This window comes from Phlebotomus papatasi, unplaced genomic scaffold (genome assembly GCF_024763615.1).
Source record: "Phlebotomus papatasi isolate M1 unplaced genomic scaffold, Ppap_2.1 HiC_scaffold_236, whole genome shotgun sequence".
Taxonomy (NCBI): domain Eukaryota; kingdom Metazoa; phylum Arthropoda; class Insecta; order Diptera; family Psychodidae; genus Phlebotomus; species Phlebotomus papatasi.
The window spans coordinates 17,749-33,050 of NW_026604472.1; positions in this window are offsets into that span (position 1 = coordinate 17,749).

A 15,302-nucleotide genomic window follows, 5' to 3' on the forward strand; every position below is an offset into this window, starting at 1 on the left:
GCTCCTCAATTTCCCTTTCGCGCTCTTCTTCTGATTCAGCTTGGTTAATGATGTCATCCTGTACCCTATTGTATCGAACCCTGATTCTGTCACAAATCTCCAAATTCGTCTCAAGGTACGCTCGAGCACCGTCTCTACTCAACAGACTTTCATCTTCATGGTAGCGGGATATGGCTGTCTTTACACTGGTAAGTTGCCCTTTATATGCGCTTCGACTCTTGATATTCGCCATCTTTGGAGCTGCTTCTTTGTCCTCTTCTTCGTGGAGTTCCTTTTCAATTCTGCTGGATACCCAGTGAATGGCCAAAGATTTTCTGCAGATATCCAAGATTTTTCTCCAAGGCAATTGTCTTCAGAGTGCGAATGTCAACAGGCGAAACTGCGAGGTTCTCGTGGCTGATGCCGTGTGACTGAAGCCTCCTCGTTGGGGTCTCTTTTCCTTCGAAGGACCACTGATGTGGAGAATTACCTATAAATATATTGTGGTGTTATAAATCTGTCAGGGACTGTGTGTTTCTTGGGCTTCCTTCTACCGTTTGTGATATTCACGTACCTGTGGTAAACAATAATTTCTCTGTGATAGGATTCTGTGATATCTAATACCCTCTTCTTCCTGCCCAGTTTACCTGGAAATATATATTCCTTTATTAAATATCTTCAACAGTGATCCGGAACGTAGGCGGCTGGATTTTCCAGAAGACGTTTCCTCGATGACCGCCAAATGCCCTTCTCCAAATCCACTGAGGCAGTGAAACACACTTTTCACCTTCACCAATTATTTTATTTACAAATATTCTCCTCTTAGATTTCACTGAACACGTTTAACTCTACGTCACGTAAATTTTTCTGTAGTTTGAACTAATATTTAATTTATAATTCACAAAATAAACTTATAACATTTTCTCTCCTCACGTCTCTGTGCAAAATCAAGTCTTCTTACGTAATGCCCATACTCGTTCCCCTTATTCCCCTACTTTCTTTCCAGCTGATCTCATTCACCACTTTTTCCTCTTTCTCTCTCCCTCCATGCATGTTCAAAATCCAACCGTCTTTTGTCTCTTATTTTTAAGAGATCTTATAGAATGGAAATTCTATACAATAATTATTTATATATTTTTTTAAATATTCAAATGTTTCCATATTTTTCATTTTTTTAATTCTTAATATTTTTCTGAAAGGTGTAGGATAAATTAATATCCTGCAATCTAGTTTTAGTTAGTCCCGATAGTTTTCAGTAGCAAAACCATCTCAAAGAATCGACTACTTATTACACTTATTCATTGATGAGTTCAGTCTACCGACCGCCTCATCAATGCTTTTTGCATCCCTCGGCATACCCCCATCATTCTCCCATCCCTGTGTAAATGACCGTTCGAAAAGATTCCAGTCTGTTTTACGTGGGTTTCGGTAAGGTTTTAAACCTTAGGTCTCAGCCGAAATGTCGAAGTAAATCTTGCCATGATCGGACATGGTGAGGCAATCCGACACGTTCCACCTTTTGGTTAGTTTGGCTGCCAAGCTAGTACCTAGTGTTATGTCGATAACTTCATTCCTGCTTCTATTGAAGAAGGTAGGCTTGTTTCCGACATTCAGTTTATCTAGATTGTTAGTACATATAAAGTCTAAAAGTGATGTGCATTGGCATCTGCGCCGATGATGAGCTCCCAGGAGTTCCGTTGACAAGCCTCGACCAGACCCGCCAGCTCAGAAGATGGCGGCGGGTCGGTCGAGTCATCCGGCATGTAATCTGAGGCAAACACCATTCCTCTCCTACCTTGTGTGGTGTCAACCTCCACCCTACTAGATCCCCCGTAGAGAATTGTGGCAAGAGCATAGCACTAATATCATTAGATATATAGCTGCAGGTTCTTGTCTTTTCGTTTTCGCGGTAGCTGTAAAACAGCTTACCGCGCAGTAGGCTAATGCCTCTGATCTTTTTGTGAACTATCCGGGGTTCCTGGATCAATCCAATGCAGCCCTGCATCACTGCCAGCTTTTGATCCATGCAATGCATGGCTGCACGGCAGTGCTGCAGGTTTGCTTGGATGCATCTAATCTTCTGTAGCTGCATCCTGACCCCCTCCCGAGCCCGCGCCGAGTCGCATCCGCAAGGTACCGAATCCACAGAAGATACGGCCATTTTCCTTACGGAGGATGTCAGAGGATGCCCTGTCAAGGCCCAGGTGCAGCAGCTGACCACTCTCCTGTCTCTCGGCGTGATACACTTGCCATCCTGGTGTAACAAGGTGGCGGTTCTGTCCGTCGATTTGGGAGATCACAATCTTCGGATCTTCCACAATGCCTGAGACGAATAGAGTCCACTTTGTCCGTCTCAGCTCCCCCATGCTAATAAGCTTGAAGTTGGTGTCCGAATTCTGCGGAATGTCTCGCATTTCCTTGACCAGCCCTGCACGCGATGGCTCATCATAGCAGACTATGCGAAGCACTCCGGCATTCCATCTGACCCCTGCAAATCGTCGGCTCATGCCGCTCGCAATAGCAGCACGCAATCTCTCCTGCAGGTAAGAGAGAGTTCTCTCCGACATTTCCCGTGATATTCCTCCTGCAGCCCCTTGATTAATGACCGCCATTCTGAGATTGTCCGCAACAACTTCACGGAAGCGCCTTAAAGGGGTTGTCTTATGACAAGCCCGTTTTCCTGGGCGTTCCGGCAGTGTAGCATCTTGGGGTCTGGGTCTCTTACCTGGGGTTGCCTGATGGTCCTGAGAGCCACTTGGAATTTGCTTTCCAGCGGCTTTCCCGGCCCCCTAGCACCCCCATGGCCATGCTTTTTAGCCGCTTTATCAGCGGCCTTTTGGCTGGGTTGTTTTTCCCCCGCATTGGCGAGGTCCCTTTTCTCAGCCTCTTGCTTAGCCAATGCCTTCTTTCTTAGCAATCGCCTCTTTTGGGTTCTGGTCGGCTTCTCTTTTGTTGGTCGTCCTATGGATGTGGACGTCCTGAGGTGTAGGGACGTCCACATCCATAGGAGCCGTATTCCTTATCAGTCTATTACGAAGATCTTCTCTTGTTTCTGACTCACCGAAGCCGAACAAGGGCTTCCCAATTGCGCCGGCCTCGCTGTCCAAACGCAATAGCTCCTGCTCCTCGGCCTCGGTAAGTTTCAGCTCGGAGAGAGTACCAAACACATCCGCCCGATTATCAGAAAATGTTGGAGGGAGGTTATCAGTTCCTACACTGGAACACCCCCCTGAGGTTCCAGTTTCGGGTTCCCCACGCCTGTTGAGGCCGTATGGGGTTTCAGAGCCAATATTTTAGGAATTCATGATGAATACCTGCAAGGCAAACTCACATGAAAACACTCTTTGTCCTCAAATACACCCCCCCGCCCCGCGAGTTCAGCATGACACAACGCTTTTGCTTCAAGAATCATTTGTTTCTTGTAGTGTTTGTCCCGGGTGAAGTGAAATAAAATTGCCGCAATGTATGCAAAATAGTCTGTGCCATCCAAATATATTCATTCAGCCAACACAATTCACAAAAACCTAACGGCACCACACAATCACCCGAGATACTCTTTGTCTACTTGCTAAGAGATCGCAAGAAGAAAACGCGAATATCGCGAGAATGAGACACTCGAGGGGCTAACGCACAACACCAGACGATGCACCGCTATGGCAGGATTCCGCCCACATACAGCACTTACCGGCACTTGCTGTAATGGCGACAAATAGCGATTTAGATCACAGAGCACTTTGATTGCACTTTTTCACTAAACGCCTGCCAGAACAGGTTTTTCTTTATAATGAGCTTATTCTTATAGGAAATTTACTGCTCTACAACAATGCAGAAGACCATTTTCCTCTATCTCGAAAGAAATGTGATTTTCGAATTATTTTCTAAAAGTCGATTTTGTGGAGATTCTCAAAATTTCTGGGGGAAATTTCGTCAGTCTTCGGATAATTTGTGACGTTTTACTCCCGGAAACATTAAAAATATCAAATAGACATATTTTTATAGGAAATTTATTCCTCTACAACTTTGTTGAAGATAATTTTTTTCTATCTTAACGAGAAATGTGCTTAAATTTAGCCAAATCAGTATGGATATTTTCTGTAAGCCAAATATTACAAAAATAGGGCACAAAATTTCATTATTTTTTATTTTATATAATCCTTCCTCGATTCCCTTGAAACTTTGTAAGTTTACCAATGTTCATGAATGCTATCTATAATTAAAAAATTCAAGCCTGTGTCTGATTTATTTTAGAAAATAGGGAATATTGAAATTTTCGTTTTGACAAATTTGCCCCAGTCCCCCCTACTCAGAACGTAAAAAGGTATATATTGCAAGAATTGCTTCTCCATAATTTGAATCCTCTCTATAACCTTATAATAAATTATTATTATTTTAGTCTTAATTACAGCTCTGTATTGCTATTTTAGATATTTCTTGTTTTTGTCGTAGATAATATTAAAATTTCGCAATAAAATTCCGTTTAAAATGGTCTATTATGTCTCAGAGTGTCAAGGTATAGTAAACCTACAAAACATATTTATTAAATCTTTATATTTTTCTTCAATTTTGTGGCTATCGCCTACTTACCGCTACCGATCTCATCAGGCAAACTGCAGAAACCCTGAATCATAGATCGTATATGGCAAAAACATATCTTAGAACATTCTTGAGCAGCAATTCATTCATATTCTTGATGATTTAGATTAGAGATTAAAAACGATTTCCAAAATAGAATCTTTGATCCTCCATCATTTCAAATTCTTTTTAAATTTGTATGCTTTACTCGCGGGAATTTCCTTTGTTGACCCGGTTAGCTTTTCATATCGTTTCTTTTAATCCAGTCCAGAACAGTTTGTTTACCTACGGTGTTGGTTTCTGCATCAAATTCAAGTTATTGTCATTTTGTATCATAATAAAAAAGGGACAGATAATCCTAACCGGCTTATGTAGGTGAGATTCTTAACGTGAGCTAACTCGGAGTGCATGCAAATTCGATTTGATGCTGAAGTTGGGAGACGCCATTCAGTTATCTTGAATAAAATTCGTGAAATTATACAAATTTTGTATTTAAACCAAAATATCAAGGATTTGGATGAACTGACAGAAAAGTGTTATATGGGTGAAATGTAGACCAGAATGTTCTCTATAATTTTGCCGTAGAACTTGAACTCATCGATTACTCAGAAGCCAAGATAAGCGAGGTTTTTTGTTTCTGAACTCGTTTTTTCATCCAGAGTGCCCCAAGTAGTCATTTGTTGAACTTCAACTATATCAAAGAATTGTTGTATTTTGCGGGACTTTCCATTTAAACCCCTATTTTAAGTGTCTTGGTGGAGTAGAGGCAGTCAAATTGGCATCTGAGTGATTTCAAAGCGTTATTTTGGGAAAAATCAATTTTTTCACACTTAAACGGCAAAATCGGAGTGATAGCGTAGTCTGAGTGGAAAATGATGTATGGACGAAATGTAGAGACAAATGTGCTCTACAATTATGTTGAAGTAATCATCAAAATCGGTTCAGCGACAGTCGAGATAATTGAGGTTATGTGATATTGAAATTGGTTTTTCGACTGTGGCGCCCCTGGTGTTGGTCCCACGAAGTTCAAATATTCTAGAAAGTTGTAGCATTTGGTAAGCTCTTTCGTTTAAGCCCTTATTCATCAAAATCGGTCACATAGAACCGGAGATATGATTTTTTTAATTTTGTGAACTTTGACCCCTCATATCTCCGGTTCTATTGAAACCACAGCGCACATACGCACCATTTTGGAAACGTCCTAGACTGGACTACAACATACTAAAATTTCATTAACTTGCACAGTGCCGTTTTTGAGAAAAATGTCTTTGAATTTCGATGAATTTTGACGCTATCACAGCGCCACCTTTGGTGACTTTTTGAACTTCCGTCTGAAAGTGCTCATCGAGATGAAACCAAAAAGGTAAAATTTATGTCGCTATGTTAATTAGAACCGGAGATAGAGGCCGGTCAATGTTCGAACTTTGACCCCTTATAGCTCGGGTCAGGGATTATGGATCGACTTAAGGTCTTTTTTGTTTGATAGGTATAATCAACGGCTACAACATACTAAAATTTCAGCCCGATTGCATAAGGAATTTTTGAGTTATTTAACTTTAAATATTTAAAAAATTTCTTTTGAATAATAGCGCCCCTAGCGGTGGTTTTATGAACTTGCGATGTTAGAAGGGGAAGTGGCATTTCATGAGAGCTTTCCAAAAAGCCCTCATTTTTTAAATTCTGACAATTAGAACCGGAGTTATGGCCATTTTAAGAAAATTTTTTTGGACCCTTATAGCTCGGGTCAGGGGGGTCGGGGGACCTTAAGTTTGGTATTGATGGAAAGCTCTAAGGCCCAGCTATAACATACTAAAATTTGAGCCCGCTCGATGCCATAGGAGCGGAGCTATTGAGAAAACAAAAAAAGGGGGGTCTTCAAAATGTCGGAAGGAGGGGTGGGGGGTGGGGGTCAATGCACCATGTTGCAATTTTCATACGATATTTAACCTTTGCCGAAAACCGCAAGTCGATATCTTTTTTAGTTTAGGAGCTATTAAGCTCCAAAGAGCGGCCGGACGGCCGGCCGGGAACGTAACTTAGCCCCCCATATATTCGTGATCAGGAAGTGGCGAAACACATTTTGGCCAAGTTTGAGCGCGATCGGACGACATGAAATTTTGTTAGGATTATAGTAGGTGAGATTGTTAAGAATCTCACCTAATAGCCACATATATATTCGTGATCAGGAAGTGGCGAAACACATTTTGGCCAAGTTTGAGGTCGATCGGACGACATGAAATTTTGTTAGGATTATAGTAGGTGAGATTGTTAAGAATCTCACCTAATATTTAACCACATAAAATTATATTTTATTATACACAAGCAAGCTACACAACCTCAAAAATTCAAATAACAAAGCGGGTATTTTAGCAGCAGTGGAAACAAAACATTTTTGAAATGAGTCATTTCATTGTTCAGTGGATTTTAGTGGTTCATTTCATTTCAGGATTTCATGGAAGATATTTAATTTATGTTGCGGTACCGCAATTTGATCAGAAGCCTCAATTTTTCTGCAAAGAATAATAAAACAAATAAATATTCCTGCTTAACGTACAATTACTTTTGTTTTGTAACATATGATGCAATCCGAGTTGCATCCGCGAATTACCCTGTCAAGCGACTTCATGGCAAAGCTAGCCGCCACGTCCAAGCGCTCTCGAGAGAGTTTCGCCAAAGACTGACTCAACCCTCCCCTTACGAACTCGAGGCAACCCTCAGAAATAGTCTAGATCGTTTTGTCACTTATTTCCATAAGTCTTGCAACAAATAGAATTGAGCAAGTGAACTAGAGCTTCTCATCATAGGTATAGCCTGGATCAGAGACCCAACTCTACCCTATTACCATGCTAGACTTTCCACATTACGCCAAGAAAGTGGATCATGATCATCATATATATCAATCTTTCGCTCGTAAGATTGAATACTACCAGGTGATCGAGGGCACATCTCAACATAAAAAGCAACCCTAGACAACGGAACCCAACAATGCCTTGTTCAGTCTTAGCACCCAGAATGGTAACGCCGCAAACTTCGCCGTAGGTCACACAGCGGACCATACCATCTGGTGCTCTGTTTGAATCGTACAAAGTTTAGATACGATCACCTCATTACCTGGCAACAAATGCTACCAAAGCAACGTTCACTGACCCCTAGCATGGTTAGGGAATTATAACTAGGTTTGAACCAGATGCCGCGCCATGAAATGGTCGCAGCCCTATATTCAACAGATTTGACTCCAAATGCTTCTTTTACCAGCTCAGTGTATCCGGGAATCCTTTGATATTTCTCAACCTTGTCCCGGTGGCTTGACTCCATCGACCCTCCAGAGACTACCTGCATGTCTATCACCGCAGCACTTCCATCTTTGACTGTGATGAGGTCGGGCTTGCGCATGCCTTCAACTGTCTGTAGTTGCCTTTCGACCGCTACATTATATCTTTTTCTGGTCAATTCCGAACATAATAACTGGACGGAGTTATCATGACGGAGCACCCCACCGCCATTGGAACGAAAGCATATCTGAACAATGTGATATGGGGTCTCTTTATCAAGACACCCCGCTCGACATCGAACTTCAACACCTCGCCCACGGAGTGTTCGTGCTTTGGAATCAAAGGCACTGATCCTTATCTGATGAAAGTGTACGAAGTCCCGTCCTGTTAATTTATTACTGAATTTACGTGACCAACCTATGGAACCTCTGACACCATTGATTGCACGGTTGTCACGCCTGTCCGAACTCTCGTACAAGGATTTTATCCAATAGCCCTTATAACACTCTATATCAAGTGCCGGTAGCCTAGTCAGAAGCCATGAAGCCGTCCTTTCGGTGTCCCGTATAAGAGGCGACCAGTGCATTACTGCCCGAATCGTACCTCTTGCACTTGACAAGAGCTTTCGATTCCTTCCGACCTTCATTAAAGGGACAGTCATTTCAAAATTTGGTAAGCCAAGTCCGCCTGACATTACAGGAGCATACAAGTACCCCAGAGTGGTATCCAAGGGAAGGTGTAACCATTTCCGAACATACGAACGGATTTGAGCATCCATGGCCTTATAGGGTTTACGGGTATACCGAGCAAGTAGAGAGCCGTGTGTATACTTGGGCAATAGATAATCTACTAATATCAGAATGCGCTGCTGGGGTTTCAGCGGCGCTTTGGATATCCTCTCTAGGCATACCCCCATCGATAATTGCTCTGGCGACACCACCCTTGGGCCACTGAACCAGATACCGAGGTACCTCCAAAAACCAACCACATCTACTTGTGGGACCGGGGTTCCAGCTATACAAAGCTAATTCTCAGATAATACCTTGCACCTCTTATCCCGGCCCGAGGGCTTAAGTGATAAGATCCTGCATTTGGCTAGGTTCAAGTCAAGCCCAATCTCCCTAAGCGCACCAAGAAAGGATCCGGTGTTCTTCTTGAGACCACCACTGGTTGAAGCAACCAGAATCACATCGTCGGCATATGCCAGCCCATTCACACTCACCCCATATAGAGAGAACGAAAGTTTCTTGTCAAGGCGACCAAGTGCACTTTCCATCACCAGGTTGAACAGTAAGGGTGAGAGTGGATCACACTGACGCACATTCCTTTTAATCCGACAATACAGCTCGGAACCCCAGCGTCCTGTTAAGTGACCAACCAGCAACAGAACATTGAATAACAGTGTCCGAACATGTACAGGACATTTTTGGAACTGCTGGACCGAAATCCTATCAATGCCTGCCGCCGATCTCGGATCGAGTCTAGCCAATTTGACCTCATCGATCGTGATTGGCTCCCACATGTCTTCCAATTCCTCATTACGAGGAGATTTATTGGTACGATCAGGTATAAACGATTCTTCCTGCTTAAAGATATCACTCCAGTATCTAAGTATTCCCTCAGGAGAAGGAAATATCGACTCTCTTGAAGTTGCTTCATTGGAACCCTCAAGGATCCCTCTGATGTGTATGCACCAGTGACGAGGCCGAGGTTTAGGGACTAAAAGAGAACTTGTTTATTGACTGCAGCCTTTTTATACATTTGGGATACATCATTTTCCCCCCTTTAAGATTTTGCCCAAATAATTCGAAATTTTAACAATATTGACTTTAAATGCATGCAATCTGAATTTTATAATATTAATTTTTTTCGTATTCGCTCACTGCGTCGAATGACCGGTGTTGTAGGTAAGATCGCTCTCCTGCGTTTCCTCTTCGGTGGTTCCGTAACACTCCCTTGTGGTGGTGTAACGAATGGATCATCTCCATCGGTATTCGGCGGCGGTGTTGCTGGTGGAGGTGTTCTAGGGTGGTCTATTTGAGGTGGAAGATGTGACGTTGGAGCGAAGGTAACTTACCTGATGAAGGGCTTGAGCTGATCTCTGTGACACTTCTTGTGAGTGCCTCCAAAGTCCACTATGTAGACTGTAGGGCTGATTCTTTTATGAACCCTTCCTCTTGTCCAAATGCGGCTCAAAGCGTCGAAGTATAATACTTCTTGCTTCTCTACCAAAGGAATCTTTGATTTCCTTGGCTGCTGCTTCTGCTCCTTGTTCTTCTTCTTGGGAATACTCCTCCTTTCCTCCTTAGACTTCTCTTCCGGATCATTCCTAATCTTCTCCTCCCCCTTTTTGTTCAGAATAGTCCATGTTGTTCTTGGCTTGAAGTTCAGCATCAGTGTGTTTGGTTCCACTCCCGTGACAGTAGATGGCGTATTATTGTATCTGAACAAAAAATACGAGATTTGATTGTAAATACTCAGATTTTTCTTAGATTCATCTATCATGAATTTCTTAAACGCCTTCTTCACAGTTTGTACTGCTCTTTCAGCTGAACCGTTGGACATTGGGTGATAAGGAGGCGACGTTTCATGAAGAATTCTATTCAGATTACAAAATTTTTCAAATTCCTTCGACTGAAAAGGACTACCGTTGTCAGAAATTATTCGTTTAGGCAGGCCATATATCGCAAAGTTGGCTTGGAGGGCTTCTATTGTGGTCCACACGTCATTTTTTTCAAAAGTTTGACATCTATTAATTTTGTAAAATCATCAACAATAATTAAAAATATTTTACCACTCCAATGAAAAAAATCTATATGTACTCTTTCATAAGGATAAGAAGTACTGGTCCATTTTGTCAGTGTTACATTCCGTGGTCTTGGTGCCAGGATTTGACACGTTTCACACGCTTGCGCTATCCTCTCGAGATCGCTTTCAATCCTAGGCCACCACACGCAACCTCGCGCTATAGATTTCATCCTCACTATGCCATCATGCACTTCATGGATTAGGGCAGAATCACATTGACAGTAAAATGTTCACCGTCACCGTCAAAGCCTCACCGTATTTCGTTGACTTACGCATTTTCATTGTAATTTTTACGTGTTACATTATCTCATATTCGGTGGCACTAGGTGAAAATAATATAAGAAAATTGAAGTAATAAAACGAAAATGCGATAAACGGTTGTTGTATATTAAGAGAAATACGTTGAGTTCAAACTATAGAAGGATAATGATGATGAAATGATTGTCGAAAATAATGATTGAAATAGTAACGGGGTAGTCAAGTATTTTATTGTAAGTCTTCCGGGGGATTTAGTCTGGTGTCAATCTCCGTAGAGTTAAGAGTGAAATAAAGTTAAGTCTCGGAAAAATAAAAGTAAATTAGTTTCAAGTCCAAATAAAAGTGTTTTAATTGATAGATTATATTTCCCAAAGTGGAATATAACAGTGGCGACTGTGGAAGAGTGATCAGTGCCCACGATGCCAGAAGATTCAAAGTCAGTGTCCAAATCCACGGAAAGTCTTGCCTCCACGAGTCAACCACATGGTGGAGTGTCTGGAGCAGGTGGTCGATTCCCAACCTTTGGGGAAGATGAAGATATCGAAGGATATTTCGTTAGAATTGAGCAATATTTTATTGCAACGGAGACACCAGAAAAGAAGCACGTCGCTACACTGGTTTCCAACCTTCCAAGCGACATATATTCCAAGTTAAAGAAGCTCACGGCGCCCCACATGCCAAGCAAAAAATCGTTCCAGCAGCTCAAAGATTTGCTCCTCAACCACTATAAGAAAAAGAGCAGCATCAGGTCGGAGCGATATAAGTTCTTCAAGGCGCTACAAGAAGAAGGTGAGCCATTGAGGGATTTTATCTTGAAATTGCGTGGACTTGCGGAAACATGTGACTTTGGAGAATTCATTCCCACCACTACACATGACGTGGCCAAATTACGGGAAATAGCACTAGAGGATGCACTCTGTGACAAATTCGTGAGTGGAGTGCGCAACAATTTTATTCAGCGACAATTAATTTCACAAAATTTTAAAACATTTGCCGAGATGTGCGATTATGCGCTGAATGTGGAGATGTCCGTGCTAGAGGAAAAGGCCATTCACAATGATTTCAAAGAGTCAGTCAATAAAGTGGGAAAAAACCGTCATCGCAGTCAGAGTCGTCAAGGAGGGAAAAAGGATCGCTTCAGGAGTGCCAGCCGAGGTCGAAAAGGTTCCGGGAACACTTGTCGTCGTTGTGGGAAATATTCTCACGACCCAAATAACTGTCCAGCCCGGAATTGGAAGTGTATTGTGTGTAAGAAAACGGGACACACAAGCCTGGTCTGCAGATTCAAATCATCTTCAGAGAATTTGGCTGAGCAAGGAACCTCCAGGAACAAATCATCAGGAAGATCTGAGAACGTGCAGCACATCATGAACATCCGCAGTGAAGGACCGTTACTCGTAGACGTGGATGTTGAAGATCAGCCAATCACCTGGGAAGTTGACAGCGGCGCAGGACCAACAATCATCTCGTATAAGGATTACTTAGATAGGTTAGCTTTTCTTAAAATTGAAAAATCTAATATTCCTTTAAAATCTTTTTCAGGAGATATGATTAATGTGGTCGGGATAATCAATCCTCATGTGGTGTGCGGCGCTCATACAAAACAATTGCCTTTGGTCGTGGTCCAAAATGAATTTGATTTTACACCATTGATGGGAAGAAAATGGTTGGACAACTTGTATCCTGAATGGCGGAGTAATATTTTCTCAGGCAAGTACCAAAATCGTATTCAGTCAATAACCCCACAAAAAGAGTCACAAATGAGACAAATGATTGCTCAAAAATTTCCCTATGTCGTGTCGAATGATTCAAATCAATGCATTCTTGGCTTTAAGGCGGACATTCATTTGGAGTCTTGCGTTCCAATTTTTCATACTGCCTATTCAGTTCCATTAAGATTAGTAGATAAAGTTGAGTCTGAACTTAATCGTTTAGTAAGTCAAGGAATACTGGAAAGAATCGATTACTCACGATGGGCTTCACCTATCGTGATTGTCCCCAAATCCAACGGAGAGATAAGAATTTGCATTGATGCGAAAGTGACCATAAACCGTTATATGAAAATTCAAAAGTATCCCCTTCCCAATATTGATGAAATTTTTTCATCCTTGGTAAATTGCAAAGTATTCACAGTCATTGATTTGACTAATGCTTATTTACAACTCGAAGTTAATGAAGAGTCACGTGAATTCTTAACGATTAATACCCACAAAGGGTTATTCAGATACACTCGTTTACCGTTTGGAGTCTCGTCAGCAGTCGCAATTTTCCAACAAGCGATAGAAAGAATCCTCTGTGGAATAGAGGGTGTTCGAGCCTTTCTCGATGATGTTATTATCGGTGGAGAAACAGAAGAACAATGTCGGGAAAGGGTGGTTCAAAAATTCAACGAGCATCGAGTGAAAATTAATCTCGACAAAAGCAAATTTTTTTCAACCCAAAGTTGAATACTTGGGTCACATTTTGTCTCACAATGCAATTCGTCCCAATCCCAAGAAACTTCAAGCTTTAGTCCAAGCAAAACCTCCAAAATCCGTTAAGGAGTTGCAAGCTTATTTAGGGCTAATCAACTTCTATCGAAAGTTTGCCCCTGATCTAAGCGGAAGATTGTCACCCCTTTATGACCTTTTGAAAGAAGGTAAAGAATTTGTCTGGGACGAGAAATGTCAGGAAGTTTTCGAAGAGAGTAAGTCGTTCATTACGAAGGACTCAGTCTTAGAAATTTTCGATCCCAAAAAAGAAGTTATTCTCACCACTGACGCCAGTCCTTATGGTGTTTCGGCGATTTTGTCTCGTAGAATCAATGGTGAGGAGAGACCTGTTATGTTTGCTAGTAGCAAATTGTCTAAAGCTGAGCAAAATTATTCACAGCTGCACCGAGAAGCTTTAGCTGTAGTTTTCGGGTGCAAAAAATTCTTTAAATACCTGTACGGTAAACCCTTCAGTATTTACACTGATTCTCAATCCCTTAAAGAGATTTTTTCTCCAAAAAAGGGTACACCCCCAATCGCAGCAGCACGTTTAGCGCGTTTGGCAGTGCAATTGTCCAATTTTAATTTCAAGATTTATCACAGACCTGCTAGAAAGATTGCTCACGCAGATGCTTTGTCCAGACTCCCTTTGGATGAAAGCTCTAATGTAGAAGAGTTCCATGTCAACACAGTTGAATTAACAGAATCCATCAGTCTCAATGGCACAATTTTGCAAGAAGAATTGCAGAAAGATGCAACCTTGTCCAAAGTCTACAAAAATGTTTCTTTTGGGATGGTCAGGTCAAATCTCAGAAGAATTAAAAGTCTACAAAAAAGTCAAAAACAATTTGTCTATTGAAGATGAGTTAATCTTCTACAATAATAGAATTGTCATTCCAACAAGTTTGCGTCGTAAGATGCTACAAGAGACTCACAAAAATCACAACGGTGTCGTGCTTATGAAAAAGCAAGCAAGGTCCTATTTTTGGTGGCCTGAAATCGATAAACAAATCGATAATTTCGTCAATCAATGTCTTCATTGTCAGAAAACTCGAAATGTTCCCAAAGAGAAATGTGTCACAAAATGGAGGAAAACCCAGTACCCATTCGAAAGGATTCATTTAGACTTTTTCTATTTCGCTGGGAAAACCTTTTTGATCCTGGTAGATTCTTTCTCCAAATATGTCGATGTCATTTACATGACCACTACGTCAGCCAAATCAGTCATTGAAAAATTAAGTGAGTTTTTCAAGCTCTTTGGGCTTCCAAAAGAAGTGGTATCGGATAACGGAATGCCATTTGCTTCACGTGAGTTTTCCCTTTTCTGTCAAGAAAATGCAATAACCTTGTCTCATTCACCGGCTTATCATAGTCAGTCTAACGGTCTAGCTGAGAGAAATGTTCAGTCAAAAAAGTCTTGAAAAAATTTTTACTTAGTCATCCAGGAGAATCGAATATTAATAAATTAATCAAGGAATTCCTTTACAATTATAGGAATTTTCCAAACACATCCAGCGAGCGCACGCCAAATGAGCAAATTTTTTCGTATAAACCTAAAATTTTGCTAGATAAGATTAATAAGAAGAAGTGAGTCAGATTTAATTTAAATAATGAAGATAAGTCGAGTCCAGAAAATAAAGTCAGGTCTGAAGTCAAAATTGAGTCAATCACTAAATTTGAAGTAAATGAAAAAGCTTTTTACAAAAGTCACAAATTAAATTTTGAAAAATGGATACCGTGTCTTGTCATGAAAAAAATTTCAGATACAATTTACATTATTTTGATCAATGATGAAGAAAGAAAAGTTCATGCAAATCAGTTAAGTAAATGGAAGAAACCTTTAGTTCTATCAGAATCTTACAGAAATAATCTAACCCCACCCCCAAAAGTCACTAAAAGAAAGAAGCAAGAACCCGAATTCAGAAGCATAATTCGTACAAGA